At 43.0% G+C, this 19,725-nt stretch overlaps 1 non-coding gene across 1 annotated transcript; it reads left to right on the plus strand.

Moving 5' to 3' along the window:
• Positions 1–18,431: 18,431 nt before the first annotated feature.
• On the plus strand, positions 18,432–18,505 carry trnat-ugu (transfer RNA threonine (anticodon UGU)). The gene has a single exon. It is a non-coding gene; the product is annotated as a tRNA-Thr (tRNA).
• Positions 18,506–19,725: the final 1,220 nt, after the last annotated feature.

The raw sequence follows: 19,725 nt of genomic DNA on the forward strand, positions 1-19,725 counted from the left end.
GCAGCACAGCAATGTCCGCATTGAGCCTTGTGAGTTCTTTGTCCATCACAGCTGTCTTGTGTGTGCTATCAACCTGCAGAAGGTTGTCAGTAAGGCCAGGACACATGGTCCTCACATTCCAGCTTGTGATGCGAAGGACTGATGTCTTCTTTGTTAAGTTTGTCTTGCCTGGTGCATAGATTATCGATCCACCTGTTGAGAGATATCTCTCTAAGCTCCAAGTACCCATTGAAGCAAGTAGGTCGTGGCAGGACAGCAGTTAACTGAGTGGGTGGTCGCTATCCAATGAGACATGAAGATCTCTCCCACTGCCAGAAGTAACTCCTGGCGATCATACTCTACACCAATTGAGTGAGAGCTTACAATCGGTAACTGTTTATTCCCGTGTTGTGCTAATGTTTAAGCACAAAGCTGGAGTGTCCTCTCCAGGGCACAGGACTGGGCAAATAGTATGGAGACCCTGAGCATCAGGACCCCCCTCTCAGCATTGCTAGTATTGTCCAAAGGAAAGGAAAAAAACTGTCCTGTTTGGTACCTGCTCTGCTACAGGAGTTGCTGGAAAACTACCTGATAAGTAACAGGTAACCGCCTATGGGACTCCATTCCGGATTTACTGTCCAGGTTTACTCCCTAACCCTGCTTTTCTCTCAAGACACCCACAGGGAAGTGAGACTTTTTGCCCATAGATGGGGCTCTGTTTCTTGGCATCAGGATGGAACCACAAGCCAGTGGGCCTGCATGACATGCACAAGGAGATCACACTCTGCCCCATCCCTGTGACAGCTCAGAGAGATAGCCTGACGATAATGCACACCACAGGAACATCACAAACAGCCCCCACCCTCGGACAGCTCAGGGTCAGACACTGCACACACTGCAACAACAGTGACATTACTGTATTAGTTCCTCCATTCTGAAAAAACAAGCATTCATCCTACTTTATTCTTTCTGTCCCTCAGCCAATTTTGTGTCTATGCTGCCACTGCCCCTTTAATCCCATCTGCTCGAATTTTGTTAACAAGTCTATTTTATGGTACTTTTTCAAACGCAATTTTGAAGTCCAGACACACACCATCAACCTCACCACCCTGGTCAACTCTCTGTGAGACTTCATCAAAGAAATTAATTAATTATTTCAGACACAATCTTCTGTTAACCAATCTGTACTGGCTGTCATTTATTCGGCCATGTTCTACCAAGTGACAGTTAATTTCCTCCTGGATATTTGTCTCTAAATGTTTCCCCACCACCGACATTAGACTAACTGGTCTTTAGTTCCTGGGTTTATCTCTCTTTTTAAACAGGGCTGTAAAATTAGCAGTCCTTGCAGACTTATCTTTTAGTTCTGGAAAGTCTATTGTGGACAATCTCTTTGGGCATGACTTTAAGCAATTAAAGCAACAGGATATTTGATTAATATGTCCAGAACTTTTATTGAGAGTAAAATAGTGCTTAATAATTGAAAGTAAAATTATCTTTAACAAACTTGGGGAATGTAACTTTACAGCTCTAGCAGGTGTGTGGACTGGTCGAGCTTGGTCTCAGAGTGTCACGGTCCTCTTTGTCCAGTCTAGATCCCTCGTCAGGTGGAGAACTTGGTTGATGATCTGAGCCTTTACCCCTGAGGTCTTCTAGTGTTCCTGCAAACTGAAACCTTACAAGATCCCTACTTTTGACACCTGGATGGCGATCACACCACCTTGCAAAATAATAATTGGTCCGAGCTGTTGCTAGGTACATTTAATTAGTTCTTAATGATGTCTTCCACGAACAGTCACCTGTCCTCAGAATCTCAGACATGAGTACAATGGAGTGGTTTCCCACTGTCTCCCAATCTTATCTGAAACAAGTTTCCTATTCATTAAATCGAGACTCTTGAAGTCACGATGTACCAGACCATGGGTTTTATCAGGGGTCCTAGAAAGGTCCATTGTTTCTATACATTTAGCTGAAACTGCCCTTTCCCACACAGACACAGAAACTCAAAGTAATTAGATTGAACAAACTTTAAATGAAAACCCATTCTCTCTAAAATTATTATTGATTCATTAATTATAACTCAATCAGGGTTCATTACCTTTACAATCCTCTGTTTCATGATGGGTAGCTACTCATTAATTATACAGGATATAAACATTAGTACTGAACACAAAATGGCTCCTTTGGTCATGTGTGAATTATAAAATGGCTTCCTTGACCTTATTAGTTATTACAATGGATACATTATAAAAATGGTCAAGTTAAACTGAGATCGAACTGTGTCAGCTTCCCTCCATCCTCCAGTCCTTTGGCATCATTCCCATATTCAAGGAGGATTGAAGATTGTGGATCAAGTCTCCGCTATTTCCACCCTTACTTCCCTCAGCAACCCAGGATGCAGCCCATCCAGACCGGGTGACTTTTCTACTGTGAGCACTGCTAACCTTGTAATTATCTCCTCTTAATCTATTTTCATCCCCTCCAATTTCTCCACAACCTCCTCCTTTACTGTGACATTTGCACAATCTGCTTGTTTTGTGATAGATGCAATGTACTTAATTAGTACCTCAGCCACGCCCTCTGCCTCCACAGAATCTCCTAATTGATCCCCCCTTTCATTGTCTGTCCATATGTTGGTAAAAGACTTCAGTGTTCGCAGTTATGTGACCCACTAATCTTTTCTCACACACTCTCTTGCTGATCTAATTTCCCTTTTCTGCTGTCCTCTGTACTTTCTGTATTTTGCTTGTTTCTCCTGCATATGAATCCTCACATGATTTCTATATTAATGGTTTTCGAACTATTTTGTTGAAGGATTGAGTTTTCTAAATTTCTCCCCAGCTCCGCAAAGCCTGTCCACTATCTACAAGGCACAAGTCAGGAGTATGATGCAATACTCTCCACTTGCCTGGATAGGTGCAGCTCCAACAACACTTAAGAAGCTCGATGCCATCTAGGACAAAGCAGCCCACTTGATTGGCTCTCCATCACCGATGCACTGTGGTAGCAGTGTGCACCATCCACAAGATGCACTGCAGCAAGCCTCCTTCGACAGCACCTTCCAAACCCGTGACTTCTACTACCTAGAAGGACAAGGGCAGCAGATGCATGGGAGCACCACCACCTGCAAGTTCCCCTCTAAGCCAGACAACATCCTGAATTGGAAATATATTACTGTTCCCTTACTGTTGCTGGGTCAAAATCCTGGAACTCCCTTCCTAACAGCACCACATCGACTGCAGTGGTTCAAGAAGGCAGCTCGCCACCACCTTCTCGAGGGAATTAGGGATGGGCAATAAATGCAATAAATAAAAATAAAATCAACAAAAAATGACAATATCGTGTAATCCCCAAAAGTAGAAAATACATATGCAAATGAAAATATAATAAAGCACAGTCAGCATGGATTTCACAAAGAAAGACTTGATTAACCTTAACTTTGAAGAATCAACAGCAAGAGTAATACAGCAGATGTAGAAGAGTTTAAGTTAATAAAGCCTCATCCTTTTATGTGCTTAAACCAACAATTTGTGGGTTAACAAACAAGCACACTAACTGACAGAGCTGGGTGTTGTTCTTTCTAGATTGCCCGAAAGCAGGGTGTCAATGAGTTAAATCTTTAGGTTGCTGCAACCAGAATAGCCATTGTCCACGATCAGTTTTACTGTTGCAGATAAAAGGTGGAACATTCATTGTGAATCTATAGAAACAGTCTGGTCCTGCACACTGCAGACACATCCACGTCATCACCAACTTGCTCTCCGATAATTGATGCAGTTATTTGACTTTTCCCCATTAGCTCCATGGAATTACTTTTAAAAGATTTAAATTCTAAGAAGTTTTGTTAATATTCAGCCCTTGAGAAGAAATCATTCCCTGGCCACAGTGGAGAGAGCATTGAATATAAAACAGTAGACTACCAGGTAACACAGAGAAAGCTGATCAGCTAATCTACAATTGCTTAGTTTTCTTACTTTTGCTCTTGCTATTCGTTTTTCATCCGTTTCAGCTCCTGACTGTGGATATTGTTGTGATTAAATGTGAAACGATGCACTGTGTCTCAGCCCCGGTATATTGGCTCTTTCTCTGTGCAGTGCTGGATACACTCAGATACTGACAGCGTCTCTCCCTCCCTCAACTTTCCAGCCCTGACGGTGCAGAAAGCGCTGCTCAAAGTTTCACATTCTGACTGTTTGCAGTTGATTAGTGAGATATTATTAACGTATCCTTCTGCAGCGCTGCCTCGGTTAATAACAGCAGATCTAAGTCACATTTCAGATACAGAAACAGACGCATCAATTATTCACTCTTTCCCAGAGTGAGTGAGGCCGGGACAAGCAGAAACATTCCAGCCCCACGCTCTGAAATTACCCAGCACCAGCGGAAAGCAGTGAAAACAGATTCTATCAGTGGGTTAATGTCCATTACAGGGATGCAAGATTCCACGGCCCAGGACAAACATCCCCATACACCGAGAACAAGCTCAGGAAAACCCGGGGGAGTTAATATCCCAATCACTAAGCATTCCAGCAACATTGAACAAGTTCCTGAACTGAGTGAACCTTTCAAAGTACAGAAGTGATGACGAGGTAAAAAAGGTCTGAACAGTTGAGGTGACTGAGCGGTTTCAGCTTCTCTGTTCAGGTTGCAGCTTTCACTGGAGGCATGTGTTTAAATCCCACTTCTGACAACTTGATTTTCAGTTACTTTGCAGAGATTCCTTGAAGGTTTGAGGTAGAGTAAATAGTGAGGAACAGTTTCTAACTGCTGAACGGTCAATAACCGAAGGTTACAGATTTAAGGTGACTCACAAAACCAGAAGGAACTTGAGGAAAAATTCCTTTCGGTTAGGATTTCAGTTATGTGGATAGATTGGAGAAGCTGGGGTTGTTCTCCTTAGAGAGGAGATTTGATAGAGGTGTTCACAATCATGAGGGGTAGTGACAGACCCGATAGAGAGAAACTGTTGGTAGAAGGATTGAGACTCAGGTAAAAGATGTAGCTCAGTTGGTCACACTCACCTCGAAATCACAAGCTTCTGGGTTCAGATTTCACAGCTGACACTCCAGTGCAGCACTGAGGGTGTTCAAGGTGCTGCCTTTCAGGTGTGATAGTTTAGTTTAGAGATACAGCACTGAAACAGGCCCTTCGGCCCACCGAGTCTGTGCCGACCATCAACCACCCATTTATACTAATCCGACACGAATCCCATATTCCTACCACATCCCCACCTGTCCCTATATTTTCCCAACCACCTCCCTATACTAGGGGCAATGTCTAATGTCCAATTTACCTATCAACCTGCAAGTCTTTGGCATGTGGGAGGAAACCGGAGCACCCGGAGAAAACCCACGCAGACACAGGGAGAACTTGCAAACTCCACACAGGCAGTCCCCAGAATTGAACCTGGGTCGCTGGAGCTGTGAGGCTGCGGTGCCAACCACTGCACCACTGTGCCATTAAACCAAGACCCGGTCTGCATGTTTGGGTGAATGTAAAAGATCCCATGCTGCAATTTCAAACAAGTGAAGAGCAATTTTCCCTGGTGTTGTGATCAATATTTGCCCCTCAATCAGATCAGTTAGACATTATCACATTGCTGTTCGTGGGTATTAGCTGCTGCATTTCTGACATTGCAACAGTGATTGCACTTCAAAAGTATTTCATTGTCTACAAAGTGCTTTGATATGTCCAGTGGTCTTGAAAGGTGCTATATAAATGCAAGTCTTTTCTTTCTTTATCACATCACATCGCTGTGTAAAAAATGGTTCCTCATGTCACCTCTGGTTCTTCTGCCAATCACCTGATATCTGTGTCCTCTTCTTACTGACCCTTTTACCACTGGAAACTGTTTCTCCTTATTTAAACTATTGAAAACCTTCATGATTTTGAACAAATGTGTCAAATCTCTTCTGAACTTTCTCTGCTGCAAGGAGAACAACCCCAGCTTCTCCAATCTCTCCACATAACTGAAGTCCCACACCCTGCTACCATTGCGGCAAATCTCTATTTTATTCTTTCATGGGATGTGGGCGTTGCTGGCAAAGCCAGCATTTATTGCACATCCCTAATTGCCATTGGGAAGGTGGTGGTGAGCCGCCTTTTTGAGCCGTTGTTATATGTGCTGTTAGGAAGGGAGTTCCAGGATGTTGATCCAGTGACAGTGAAGGAACCATGATATAGTTCCAAGTCAGGATGGTGTGTAGCTTGGAGGGGAACTTGCAGATGGTGGTGTTGCCATTCATCCAATGTCCTTCTAGGTGGTCGAGGTGGTGGTCAATAAAGTGCTGATCAAGTGAGCTGCTTTGTCCTGGATGGTGTTGAGCTTCTTTGGTGTTGTTGGAGCTGCACTCATCCAGGCAAGTGAGGAGCCTTTCATCACACTCCTGACTTGTGCCTTGGAGATGGTGGACAGGAGGTGAGTGATTCACAGTGGAATTCCCAGCCTCTGACCTGCTCTTGAAGCTATGGTATTTATATGGCTGTTCCAATTCAGTTTCTGCTCATTGGTAACCCCCAGGATGTTGATAGTGAGGGATTCAGCAATGACAATGCCATTGAATGTCAAGGGGAGATAGTTAGATTCTCTCTTGTTGGAGATGATAATTTTGGGAATTGATAGGAAGCTGCTTCATGGTTGGTGGAACAAACCCCCGCCCTTGGGGTGGAGCCAACAGCTGCATCCGTCCAAGAACAGACAGAGTAGAAGTACTGTATCAGGCCTTGTTAGCTCAGTTGGTAGAGCATGAGACTTTTAATCTCAGGGTCTTGGATTTGAGACCCATGTTGTGTGGTTGTTCTTACCTTTTTCAGACTTCGTCAGCAGAGAGTTCAAGGAGTGTGTCTGGTCCATTTCCCACACATCTGCCCTCCCCTCTTCCCCTCCCTCCCAGAAACGCCACAGGTTTCCCCTTGTCCTTACTTTCCACCCCACCTGTCTCCACATCCAAAGGATTATCCTCCGCCATTTCCACCACCTCCAGCGTGATGCCACCACCAAATGCATCTTCCCCTCACCTGTCAGCATTCCGAAAGGATCGTTCCCTCCGCAACACTCTGGTCCACTCCTCCATTATCCCCAATACCTCTTCCCACGGCACCTTCCAATTCAATCGCAGGAAGTGTAATAGGTTCCCTTTTACCTCCTCTGTCCTCACTATCCAAGGCCCCAAACACCCCTTTCAGGTGAAGCAGTGATTTACTTGTACTTCTTTCAATTTAGCGGACTGTATTTTCTGTTCACAATGCGGTCTTCTCTAAACTGGGGAGACCAAACGCAGATTTGCTGACCGCTTTGTAGAACACCTCCACTCAGTCCGAAATCATGGCCCTGAGATTCTGCTTGCTTGCCATTTCAACATTCCCCCCTGCTCTCATGTCAACATTTCTGTCTTTGGCCTGCTCCAGTGTTCCAGTGAACATCAACGCAAGCTCGAGGAACAGCACCTGATCTTTCCATTCGGCACTCTACAGCCTTGTGGACTTAACCTTGAGTTCAATAACTTCAGAACATGACTGGTGTCAGGCAAACCCCCCCACCCCACCTGCCAAGACTGAGGCACACATGAATTTTGCCACATGAACATTAAAACTTAAAATTGCAAGCGCCTGACTGGAAAGAAATTCGCATAGTAGCAAACAGCATTGAAACAAAGGGACGCAGTCTTTTGCTTCCCCAATACACAGCAGAAGTGGTCAGACCAGTTTTAGTCACATGACTAATTGGCTGTTGGTTTTTTGAACTTGCCACAGATTTGAACTCAGAACACCGTGTGCTCCCGAATGGGGCAGACCCTCTCCAGTCCTGCCTGCCTCCATCTCTTTCCCACAGAACTGAACCTTGTGAAAACATGTGAATCTCAAATAGACAAAAATCTCCAACATGTACAAAGTTTAAGTAGAATACTGGGCCCCACGAAATGCAAGAATTACCTACAAAAGTGCTATACCGTGAGCTCGAAGCACAGGAACAAGATATTGCCTCAAACTGTTCCACTTTATCTTTTCTTCTTTTTTCTGTCCCTAGCTGCATCTGTATATCACGTGTCCATGCTAGCATGGGTACATCGTATATCTGTAGGCATGAACCGTATTAAAGTTTAAGCAAGTTTAATAAGTTTCACTTTTCTTCTTTAAACCAAAGAAAGCCTGTTTCTGTTCATTTCTTCGCATTATAATTGGAAAGCTGTGAACAAGGATTCGCAAAAGGGGGAGCACAAAACACAGTGTGTTTAAAACCATGTGCCTGTTTTTCATGTCGTCGGAGCTGCTCATTATTCTGCTATTAACACTCTCTCTGGACAAATGCTTTGTCTTTGACCACAAGCATTAACGGACTCTTTGCCTTTGTCCCAGGACAACTTTGTTATTTAATCTTTCCTGCCCTCTGCCCCATCAAACACCTTCCCCTTTGTTCTCTCCCACACGCCCCTCTCCTTCACTTGTTTAAAACCTAATTCTTTTCTAACCTTTGCCAGTTCTGATGAAAGGTCACAGACTTGAAACGTTAACTCTGTTTCTCTCTCCACAGATGCTGCCAGACCTGCTGAATATTTCCAGCACCTTTGTTTTTATTTCAGATTTCCAGCATATGCAGTATTTTGCTTTTACTATATCAGAAAGTCTCTCCTTGATTCAGGACTCTTCCGTCTCTCCAGCGTCTCACTGCTAAAGATTGAACTTTATCTAATTTCACTCACAACTCGGGGTCAGTGCAGCTCAGTGGGACTCCTGGCTGTCTCCCGCTTCACAATCCATCAGTGCTGAGAAAACAATGGGAAATATCACTCATGTTGTGTTCTGTAAATTTTGACAAACACTTGAATGTAAACATTGTCTTCCAAAGCAATGAGCGAAGGCTGGTTTTGGTGTGTGGCTGAAATAGTTCAGCTGGATTTGCATAGTACTAAAAATCACAGTTCTTGGTTCAATCCCAGGTTTTGGCACTTTCAACCTCTCCTGTCTTTTTCTTTGACTCCAATTGTCAAGCTGCATGATTTACTCTGAAATTAGCACCAGAGAATCAAGGCACCAGCGAGCATGAGGAGCTGAAATTAGCACAGATCGAAATCACTTAATATTTCTGACTGAAGATGGTTGCAAATGATTCAGTTTTGCCTTTTGCACTGACGTGCTCGGCTCCACCATCATTGAGGTTGGGGATGTTTTTGGAGCCTCCTTGTTAGTTATTAAATTATCCACCACCATTCACGACTGGATGTGGCAGGACTGTGGAGCTGTGATCTCATCCTGAGGGAGATATCCGTGCGTGGAGTGGCGGGATGTATGGACAGTGATCTTGAAGAGAGTGTCCGAGCCTGGAGTGGAAGCTTTCCGTGGAGGTGCAGGAGTAGGCCATTCAACCCCAGTGTTTTATAAAGGTTTAGTATAAGTTATTTGCTTTTACTCTATGTCTCTAGTAACAAAGCCAAGTGTCCTGTTTGCTTTTCGCAACATTTTCAAACCTTCTAAGATTGGTGCACATTGTCTCATTCTTCCTCCCAAACCTTATCACTTTACACTTCTCTGTGGAAAATGTTATCTGCCATGTGAAAGCCCATTTTGACAGTTTTTTAATCTTCTCCTGAAGTGTGTTACTGTCACTGGCATAAGACGAAATTCCCCAGCATTCTTTGATGCTATCTCCATGGAAAGAGCAATCTTACATGCCAGCTGAAATGTAGGATTTTGCGTGTTTAGTATCTTTTCTCATCCACCAATAAAAGCACAAATCTGTCTCATAATGCACGGTCTAAGAATGTGCCAAAGTTGCAATGTAGTAATAAATTCTTCAGTGCCATAATGTACTCACCAACTGTTTCACTACTTTTCTGCTTTCTGGTTCCAAATCTCTCGCTTTCTCCGATCTCTCGTGGCTTCGGGTTGAAATGTTCCTACAACTTGGTGATGATTGTTTTGAATTCACATCTTTTGCCTTGATGGGAGCAGGAAGATTTGTTAGCATGTCATACACTTCCAGGATAATTTACATTCGCAAAATTACTTTCTTGCCCTCAAGAATTGCCTTATTCTGAGTCTCGACCTCTTCACTTTGACCTTCAAGTTCCAAAAAGTTATTATCTCTGAAAAACATGTCCATTCTTTCAATATATGAACTGAATGGGTCTCGCGCCCTCTCATATGTTCCTCGCCTTCCAATGTATCCCTTGGGTGCAGCCATATTGTCCCAAATAATCACTTTCAATCAGATGCACACTAAGACCATGTGGTAAAGGCCTGCTCATTTATGAAATTGAAACCCAACCCGGCCCGACCTGACCACATCCAACGTGAACTCAACCCGGGCCCGAGTCCTTTGATTTTTTTCCCGCACCCGACCCGACCCGACCCGACCCGACTACCATAATAAAGTTAATTATATCAAACATACCTTGTCCAAATGTTGTGATCCTCCATTCCGAAAGTTGGCTATTCCTGCGGAATCATGCAGAAGTTCCCTCCCTGAGCAAGGCAGCACTGTGTCCGCCTCCAGCCTGACCCATCACGAACCCGAATGCCGGACATGGAAGAGAGACCCGACCCGAACCTGACATGTCATCGGGTCTGGTCGGAGTCGGGTCGGGTAGCCATGCTTTACCCTAGGGCATCTCATTCAACTGAGGAGACAGTCTGTAGTACAGGCTTCACACAATCCACCCAAAATCTCCACCATCCGAGCAGGTAGGTCACCAGGAGCTGGCTGTTCTTGTTCACTGCAGTCCCTGCTGCTGTTTGCTGCCTATATTTACAGACTTTTATCTCATCCTCATCACCATTTTCTCCAATATATTCAGGGGGCATCAGCAGAGAAAATGGAGACCAAATGTGACAAGTGCAAGGAAATGTTTAATTGCAATATTACATCATAAACGTAATATACAAAAACATTACATGTGTGAATCATGTCCTGATCAAGATGTATCTGAATAAATGGATCCCCAAACACTGTAACCTTTCAATGTTCAGTGGACGAGTGTGAGGGCCAGATGTGTGTGATTCCCACAGTAATGTGTTTGTTCAAAGTTCAGGAAAAGATGGAGATATGAATAATTTACAGGGAAATCTTTGAAACTTATGGATTCAGAAAGAACCCAGAGACAGATAGTCCTGCAATAACCTGTAACTCCAGCAAAGGATGTGTTTGAGGTTTTGCCCTGTAGCTTAGTTGGTTAAAGCCTCTGTCTAATAAACAGAAAAACCTAACTTCAAACCCCAACAAAGCCTTACTGCAGTAAAGAAACGGAAAGTTATGATTGAAAGATTACTCTGTCAATCATTCACATCTCTGTCTTCCCCTGAACTTCGAGTTTAAATTTGTTTGTGAAGTTGAGGGACACGTTAAGACAGCACAGTCTTTGTCTTTGTGAAAGAAGTGATTCGGGAATGGCTGTTTGAAACTGTCCCTCCTTGCACAGAAATTCAGTAATACTCAAATCACCCACAATTTCCACGAGAGAAATTTGTTCACAATTGCATTTGACGTGAAACCGCCTCAACATTAATCTCACTGAAGCAGAGTGTGACCATGTTGTATGTTTCAGAGTGTTGGTGCCATTATGTGTCGCCTTTAACCGAGACTGGGACACAGGGCAATGTTGATCCGAGGTTTAGAATATATTATCAATCAGGAGCAAGAAAAATCAAAAGGAACAAAATAAGAAAACCCAGTCTCCAGAATTGAGAATCTGTAGATCCGCTTTGGGAAAGTGAATCACAGCAGAATGAGGGGTGAACTGTCCGACTGCCCAGAAGAGATGAAGACACAACTCAGTCAGCACGTTCCCCTGGTTTATGATGCTGGAACATTCCTCACACAGAAATTATTCAACCCAATGACAAACATTCTTACAGCCGATAATTTATGCTAACGATTGAAGGACTTTCTCGTGTGGTTCCGAGTGGTGAGAAGATATTAAACTTAGTTTCAATCAATCCAGCTGCGATGAACTTTGAATTTTTCTGCCTTTTATAAACATTATTTGAAGGGTCTCAGTGACAATGTTCAATATTGATGAGAGTGGGGTCTGGGTGAGCAACTGCTGAGCGTGACAGGGTCAGGACTGGATGCAGGAAGTTCTCTGACACTCTCTCTCTCTCTCTCTGATTGGTTTGAGTTGGTTGACAACTGGCAGCTGTTTGGTGTTTCGATAAATGAAGGAAGTTCCCTCTAACCATTTTTTATGATTAACAGTGTAGTATAAGGATGTAAAGGGTTAATGCTGAAGACAGTGGGATCAACCTCTCCCACTGTCATAGTGATGATGTAACAGTCACATGGGATGAGGTTTGGGAGAAGAGAGAGCAGCACCAAGGATGCCAGCTTAGGAGGCGTGATGAGTGTGCATGTAGTACTGTGTAAATTCGAAAAGAGTTCTTAGTTCTTTCAGCAGGAAATGTGTCCAGATAATATCTAGAAACTCACAATTTTATTATTCAGGATTCGGAACACAGATATTAACTCCAAGTGACAGTTCTGGGTTCATTCAACAAAAAAAATAGAGAATAATATTGCTTACTGATTGAAATCCCCCATTGAGGAGACAGTTAAACAGTTGGGACATCCTTCGATCCAAGGTTTTGGCAGCATTTGCAATTTTTGCAACTTTTTTTTCTCCAGCTTTGATGGACGAGTGAAAAAACTGAAAAAACTGAACAGTTCCATTCTTCCTTCTTCCCTTCTTTCCATCAGTTTCTCCTTTCTGTCCCAGATCAATATCATGATGAGAATCCCAATTTAATCTGCTGTTTCTGGTGTTTTATCGATTCCAATCAAAATTCAACATTCCAATCAAATCTATTTGTTATTCCACAGTGTCTCTCCATGTGTTTTATTCTGTTGTATTCTCTCACAGTCTGTTTGATGATCGATGTTACATCTCACTCTCTGTTCTGGTGAAGATCAGAAGCAGTAATATTTGTTTCCACCAGCTGACAAGTCGGCTGAGGCTGTGCCTCGCTGATCACGTGGAGTTGAAGCAATTCTTCCAGTCAGTTTTCTCAGTTGTCATTTCATGAGAAATTCGAAGTCACCATGACTTCGTCAGTGACCTAATGGTTCTGGTGTCTGAGTGATGTTAATCATGATGTGATCAAATGATTGTTTGTTCCAGTGTTTCCGTGGTGGATTTTCACACTGAGTCGAAACGTGTTGGACATGGTCTGGAAATGTTTCGCACCGCTCCATTCCCAACAGGCCATGACCTGATGTGATGGAAATTTCATTTACTTTCAGAAGCCACATTTCCATCATTGCACATCTGGCTGCACAGCCAGGATCTGAGCTGAAGGTGATGATTGTGCTTTACTTGTTTGCTGGGTGGCGAAAGGCTGAGAGGTTAAGACAATGGATTATTAATCTATCGTGATGTGCACGTGTGGGTTCGAATCCCATCCTTGTCATTAGTTTATCAGCTGCCTGTTGCATTCTTGTTTACAGCTTCGATGTGAAGTCGGCCTGGAAACCTGTTCTTGTCAGTATCTTGACTGTGATTCCAGAGTTGTTTATACTATATTAAAATTGAGACAGACAATTGGAATTCTTCACCCAAATTGGACTGGAATGAAGATCAAATAGGGATCACGAAATGGAGCAGGATTTTCCCTCCCTCCCTTCCTTCCATCTATACTTTCTCTGGATTTACACCAAGTGAAAGACTAACGGGAAAAGCAAACGGCGAGGGAGCAGAAGCAGAACATTATCCTTTGGCAAGAAATTTATTTTCAAATCTTCTTGATAGATTAAGTGAGTGAGCAATGTTTTGGCAGATGGAGTTTAAAATGAGGGGTCATCTGGTACCTAAGAAAGATAGAGCAGAGTGTTTTTTGTTAAGTGGTGAGATGATAGAAACTGCGGAGGTGCAGAGACCCGAGTACTGAATCACTAAAAGCGAGTGGACTGGTAGAAAATAATGTGAAAACTGAACGGAATATGAAGATTGGAACTCATGTTGCAGTTATATAAAGCTCTGTGCTCCTGAAGTAAATGTCCAAGCCCAGATTGTGGGAATCTGTGGAGAGTGATTTGGTTTTTATTCATTAATGGGCGCGAGTATCGCTGATAAGGCTGGCATTTATTACCCATCCTTAATTGCCCTTGAGAATATGGTGCTGAGCTGCCTTCTTGAACTGCTGCAGTCAATGTGGTGCAGGAACACGCAGAGTGCTATTGGGGAGGGAGTTCCAGGATTGTGACCCAACAACAGTGAAGAAATGGCGATACAGTTCCATGTCAGGATGGTGAGTGACTTGGAGGGGAACCTGCAGGTAGTGAGTTCCCATGCATCTGCTGCCCTTGTCCTTCGAGGTGATAGTGGTCACGGATTTGGAAGGTGCTGTTGAAGGATACTTGGCGAATTGCTGCAGTGCTTATGGAGATGGTACACACTGCAGCCACTGTGTACTGGTGGTGGAGGAAGTGAATGTTTAAGGTGGTGGGTTAGGTGACGATCAAGTGGGCTGCTTTCTCCTGGATGGTGTTGAGCTTCTTGAGTGTTGTTGAGTGGGATGTATTCCATCCCACTCCTGACTTGTGCCTTGTACATGGTGGACAGGATTTGAGGTGGCAGGAGGCGAGATACTTGCTGCAGAATTCCTAATCTCTGACCTGCACTTATAGCTGCAGCATAGATGTGACTGGTCCAGTTTAGTTTCTGGTCAATGGTAACACCCAAGATGTTGATGGTGGGGGATTCAGCGATGATTATGCTGCTGAATATCAAAGGGTAGATGGTTTGATTCTCTCTCAATGGAGATGTTCACTTCTTCGTACTTGTGTGGCCAGAAAGTTGCTTGTCACTTATCAGCTCAAGCCTGAAGTTTGTACAGGTCTCGCAGCTTGAGGGCACAGACTGCTTCAGTATCTGAAGAGTTGTGAGTCATCAGCGAACATTCCCATTTCTGACTTATGTTGAAGGGAAAGTGATCAATGAAACAGCTGAGGATGTTTGGGCCGAGGACACTTCCCTGAGAAACTCCTGAGGCAATGTCCTGGGCTGAGATGATTGGCCTCCACTAACCACAACATCTTGCTTTGTGCGAAGTATGACTCCACCAAGTGGAGAGTGTTCCCCCTGATTCCCATTGACTTCAATTTTGCTCGGGATCCTTGATGCTACACTCTCTCAAGGGCAATCACTCTCACCTCTCCTCTAGAACTCCACTCTTTTGTGTCTGTTTGAACCAAGCTGCAATAAAAAATAAGAAAAGAAGAAATATTAGCAGGAGCAGGCCATTTAGCCCCTCGAGCCTGCTCCACCATTCAATAGGATCATGGCTGACCTGATCATGGCCTCAACCCCACTTTCTTGCCTGCCACCCATAACCCTTGACTTCCTTGTGGATAAAATTCTGTCAAACTCAGTCTTGAAGACATTCAATGACCCAGCCTCCACTCCTCTCTGTGGAAGATAATTCCAAAGATTAATGACACTCTGAGAGAAGAAATTCCTCCTCATTTCCTTCTTAAATGGAAGACCATTATTCTGAAACTGTGTCCCCTAGTTCTAAATTCCACCATGAGGGGAAACATCCTCTCAGCATCCTCCCTGTCAAGCCCCCTTAACATCTTAAATGTCTCAGTACGATCACCTATCATTTTACTTAACTCCAATGAGTATAGGTCCAACCTGATCAACTCTCCACATAAGACAACCACTTCAGCACAGGAATCAATCCAGTGAACCTTCTCTGAACTGCCTCCAATGCAAGCATATCCCTCCTTAAATAAGGAGACCAAAACTGTACACTGTACTCCAGGTGTGGTTTCACCAATACCCTGTACATTTGCAGCAAGACTTCTCTTCTTTTATACTCCATCCCCCTTGAAATAAAGGGCAACATTCCATTTACCTTCCTAATTATTTGCCCTACCTGCATGGTAACTTTTTGTGATTCATGTACGAGGACACCCGGATCCTTCTATACCGCAGCATTCTGTAATCTCTCACAATTTAAATAATGTTTTGCTTTTCCATTCTTCTTACCAAAGTGGATAACCTCACATTTTCCCACATTATACTCTACCTGCCAAGTATTTGCCTGGAGTCGAGGAACCCTGGCAGAACCTAAACTGAGCATCGATGAGCAGATTATTGCTAAGTGTCTGGTGCTTGATAGCACTGTTGATGACATCTTCCATCACTTTGCTGATGATTGATAGTTGACTGATGGGGCGGTAATTGGTCAGATTGGATTTGTCCTGCTTTTTTTTAATGGAGTGGGCACACTTGGGTAATTTTCCACATTGTCGGGTAGATGCCAGTGTTGCAGCTCTACTGGAACAGTGTGGCTGAGGGCGCAGCTAGTTCTGGAGCACAAGTCTTCAGTACTAGAGCCGGGATGTTGTTGGGGCGTATTGTCGTTGCTGTATCGAGTGACGTCAGTTGTTTCTTGCGATCATGTGGAGTGAATCGAATTGGCTGAAGACTGGAAACTGTGATGCTGGGGACCTCAGGGGGCCGAGATGAATCATCCACTGAGCAATTTCTGATGGAAGATGGTTGTAAATGATTCAGCTTTGGCTCCACCATCATTGAGGATGGAGATTGTTTGGAGCCTCTTCATCTGGTTAGTTATTTAATTGTTCACCATCATTCATGACTGGATGTGGCAGGACTAAGGACCGATGATCTGATCATGAGGGAGATATCCATGCGTGGAGTGGTGGGATCTATGGAAAGTGATCCTGAAGAGGGTGTCCGAGCCTGGAGTGGCGGGATCTGTGGAGAGTGATCCTGACGAGTGTGTGCAAACCTGGAATGGAAGCTTTCTGTGGAGGTACAGGAGTAGGCCATTCAGACCCAGTATTTTATAAAGGTTTATCATAACTTATTTGCTTTTACTATATGTCTCTATTAATAATATATTTCTCTAATATATTCAGGGGGCATCAGCAGAGAAAATATACACCAAGCGTGGCAAGTGCAAGGAATTGTTTATTTGCGTCATTATGTCATGCACATAATATACAAATACATTACATGTGTGAATCATTTCTTGAGCACTTTTATACCAGATGTGTCTGAATAAATGGAACCCCGTCACAATAAACACTGTCACCTTTCAATGTTTAACGGAGAGGTTTGACGGCCTGTTGTATGTGATTCCCACATTAATGTGTTTCTACAAAGTTCGGAGAAAGATGGAGATATGAATAATTTGCAGGGAAATCTTTAAGCATATCTCTATGTTTCTCACTGACAAAGTTCTGCAAACACATGGATTCAGAAAGAACCTGAGTGCAAAATCAACAAAAATAAACACAGCCAGGGAGACTTGCAATAACCTGTAGCTCAGGGAATGTACATGATGTAATGGAAGTGATTTTGAATTTTTGATTTGTGAAATTTTTTTTGAGGAATTCATCGTCAAACTTAATAAATGTCAGACCAGTTCTTTTTCAAGAGGGTACTGAAAGTACTAATTTGGCAGCTATGTTTACTGGTTGTCACATGACTCAAGTTAAATGTAGAACAGAAACCCTGGTAACAGGGGGAAATGTGGACGGAGAAGTCAGTTGCACCTCTTGATTGGACAAACCCGGCAGCAGCAGCAAACACCGAAGAGGGCAGAAAAATAACAAGCTTTTATTTGTAGCAGTCATTGTGTTTTACCTTCTGGAGTGAGCAGCTGATAAAGTTAGCCTGAAGAAGTGTCAAGGAAGGAGAGAAGATCACAACCCACGTTGTTTTGCAGAAAATCTTTAAAAGACCCTGAGAACTTCACTGTGTCAATTCATCTCTTCTCCTGTCTTTGAAGAAAGCCTGCTAAAATTAATTCTCAACACTGCCTCTAAAAAACTGTTCGAAAAGACCCTAGTGACCTGTCTACGCATACTCAGAAGTTCGACTGTATGCCAGTTTTGGAACAACATATCTCATCTGCTGTTTTCTTCAGGAATGAACAAGTAATCAGCCCAAGTGTTGTTTTTGTCTTTAACAGAACTCAGAATTGTAAAAAAATAATTCTTTTTTTTCAGTTAACCGGTGTATGTGTGTGTGCGTGTGTGGGGCTATGGGAAGAAAGGGACTTTAAATGTTGGTTAAGGAAAAAAGGGAACTTTTAAAATTTCTACCTGTGTATTTATGCTTTATTTCATGACTAGTTCTGCAATAAACTCATAAGATTGCTGTTCATTAAAGAAACCTGGTCAGTGTCTTCTATTCTGGGAAGAATAGAGTATATGATTGACTGTTTCAGGAAGTGGGAAAAGATAAAATATATGTGGTGACCTGTGGAGAAGTGGGATGAGAATATATAGAAGGGTCTGAAGAAGAGTCATTGACCTGAAACGTTAACTCTGCTTCCTTCTCCACATATGCTGCCAGACCTGATGAGTATTTCCAGCATTTCTTGTTTTTATTTGAGATTTCCAGCATCTGCTGCATTTTGCTTTGATATTGATATTATATGAGAATAAATAGTGTGCTCCTCTGATTTTAATTGTATCAACATCTGGCTCTGTGGCTAAGTTGGTTAAAGCACCTGCCTTGTAAACAGGAGAGCCTGGGTTCAATTTCCAGTGGAGCCTTGCTTCTCATTTGTGATGTAGAAGTTACCTTGTCAATCACTTCCATCTGTGTCTTCTTAACTTGAAGTGAGAATTCAAATTACATGATGAATTTTCATCACAGGAGAAAACAGCCTTTGTGTCGGATGTGAGTTTGGAATGGCTGTTCCTCCTTGTACAGAAATTCAGTGCTGATATTTCAAAGGCAACTTCTTTGATCCAAATTTGTTCACAGTTGCATTCAACCAGGAAAACAGCTCGACATTAATGTCACAAAGGAAAGTGTGACTGCGTTGTATGTTTCAGAGTGTTTGTGTTGTTATCTGTTGCTTGTGACTGAGACTGGGACATGATGCAAGTGGGAGGATTGATCTGATGTTTGGAACATTTGTCAGTCAGGAACAAGAAAAATCAAAGGAACCAAATAAGAAAACCTATGTCTCATGTGGTTACCGAGAAACAGTCAGAAGATATTAAACCTTGTTCTGTTCAATAAAGCTGTGTGAACTTTGACCTTTCCTGCCTTTTATAAACAGTATTTCAAGTGTCTCGGTAACAATGTTCAGTGTTGATGAGAGTGGAGTCTGGGTGAGCCTCTGCTGAGTGTGACAGGGTCAGGACTGGATGCAGGAAGTTCTCTGACAGTCTCTCTCTCACTCTCGCTGATGGGTTTGAGTTTATTTTCAACTGGCAGCTGTTGGTGTTTCGATAAATCAAGTTCCCTCCACCCATTTTTTTGGACAGACAGTGTAGTATAAAGATGTAAAGTGTTAATGTTGAAGACATTGGGATCAATCACTCCCACTGTCAAAGTGATGATGTAACAGTCACATGAGATGAGGTTTGGGAGGAGAGAGCACCAAGGATGCTAGTTTAGGAGGCTTCATGAATGTGTATATAGTATTGTGCAAATTAGAAAAGAGTTCTTAGTTCTTTCAGCAGGAAATGTGTCCCGAAAATATCGAGAAACTCACAATTTTATTATTCAGGAGTCGCAACACAGATATTAATTCCAAGTGACAATTCTGGGTTCATTTGACAAAAAAAGGTAGAGAATAATATTGCTCACTGATTGAAATCCCCCAGTGAGGAGACAGTAAAACAGGTGATCTGTTGGGGCATCCTTCGATCCAAGGTTTCGGCAGCATTTCATCTCCCTTTTTGGTGAAATTCTCTGTTATTTGCAACTTTTTTTTTATCCAGCTTTGATGGGCAAGTGAAAAAACTTTAAAAACTGAACA

Source organism: Heterodontus francisci, chromosome 39 (genome assembly GCF_036365525.1).
Source record: "Heterodontus francisci isolate sHetFra1 chromosome 39, sHetFra1.hap1, whole genome shotgun sequence".
Taxonomy (NCBI): domain Eukaryota; kingdom Metazoa; phylum Chordata; class Chondrichthyes; order Heterodontiformes; family Heterodontidae; genus Heterodontus; species Heterodontus francisci.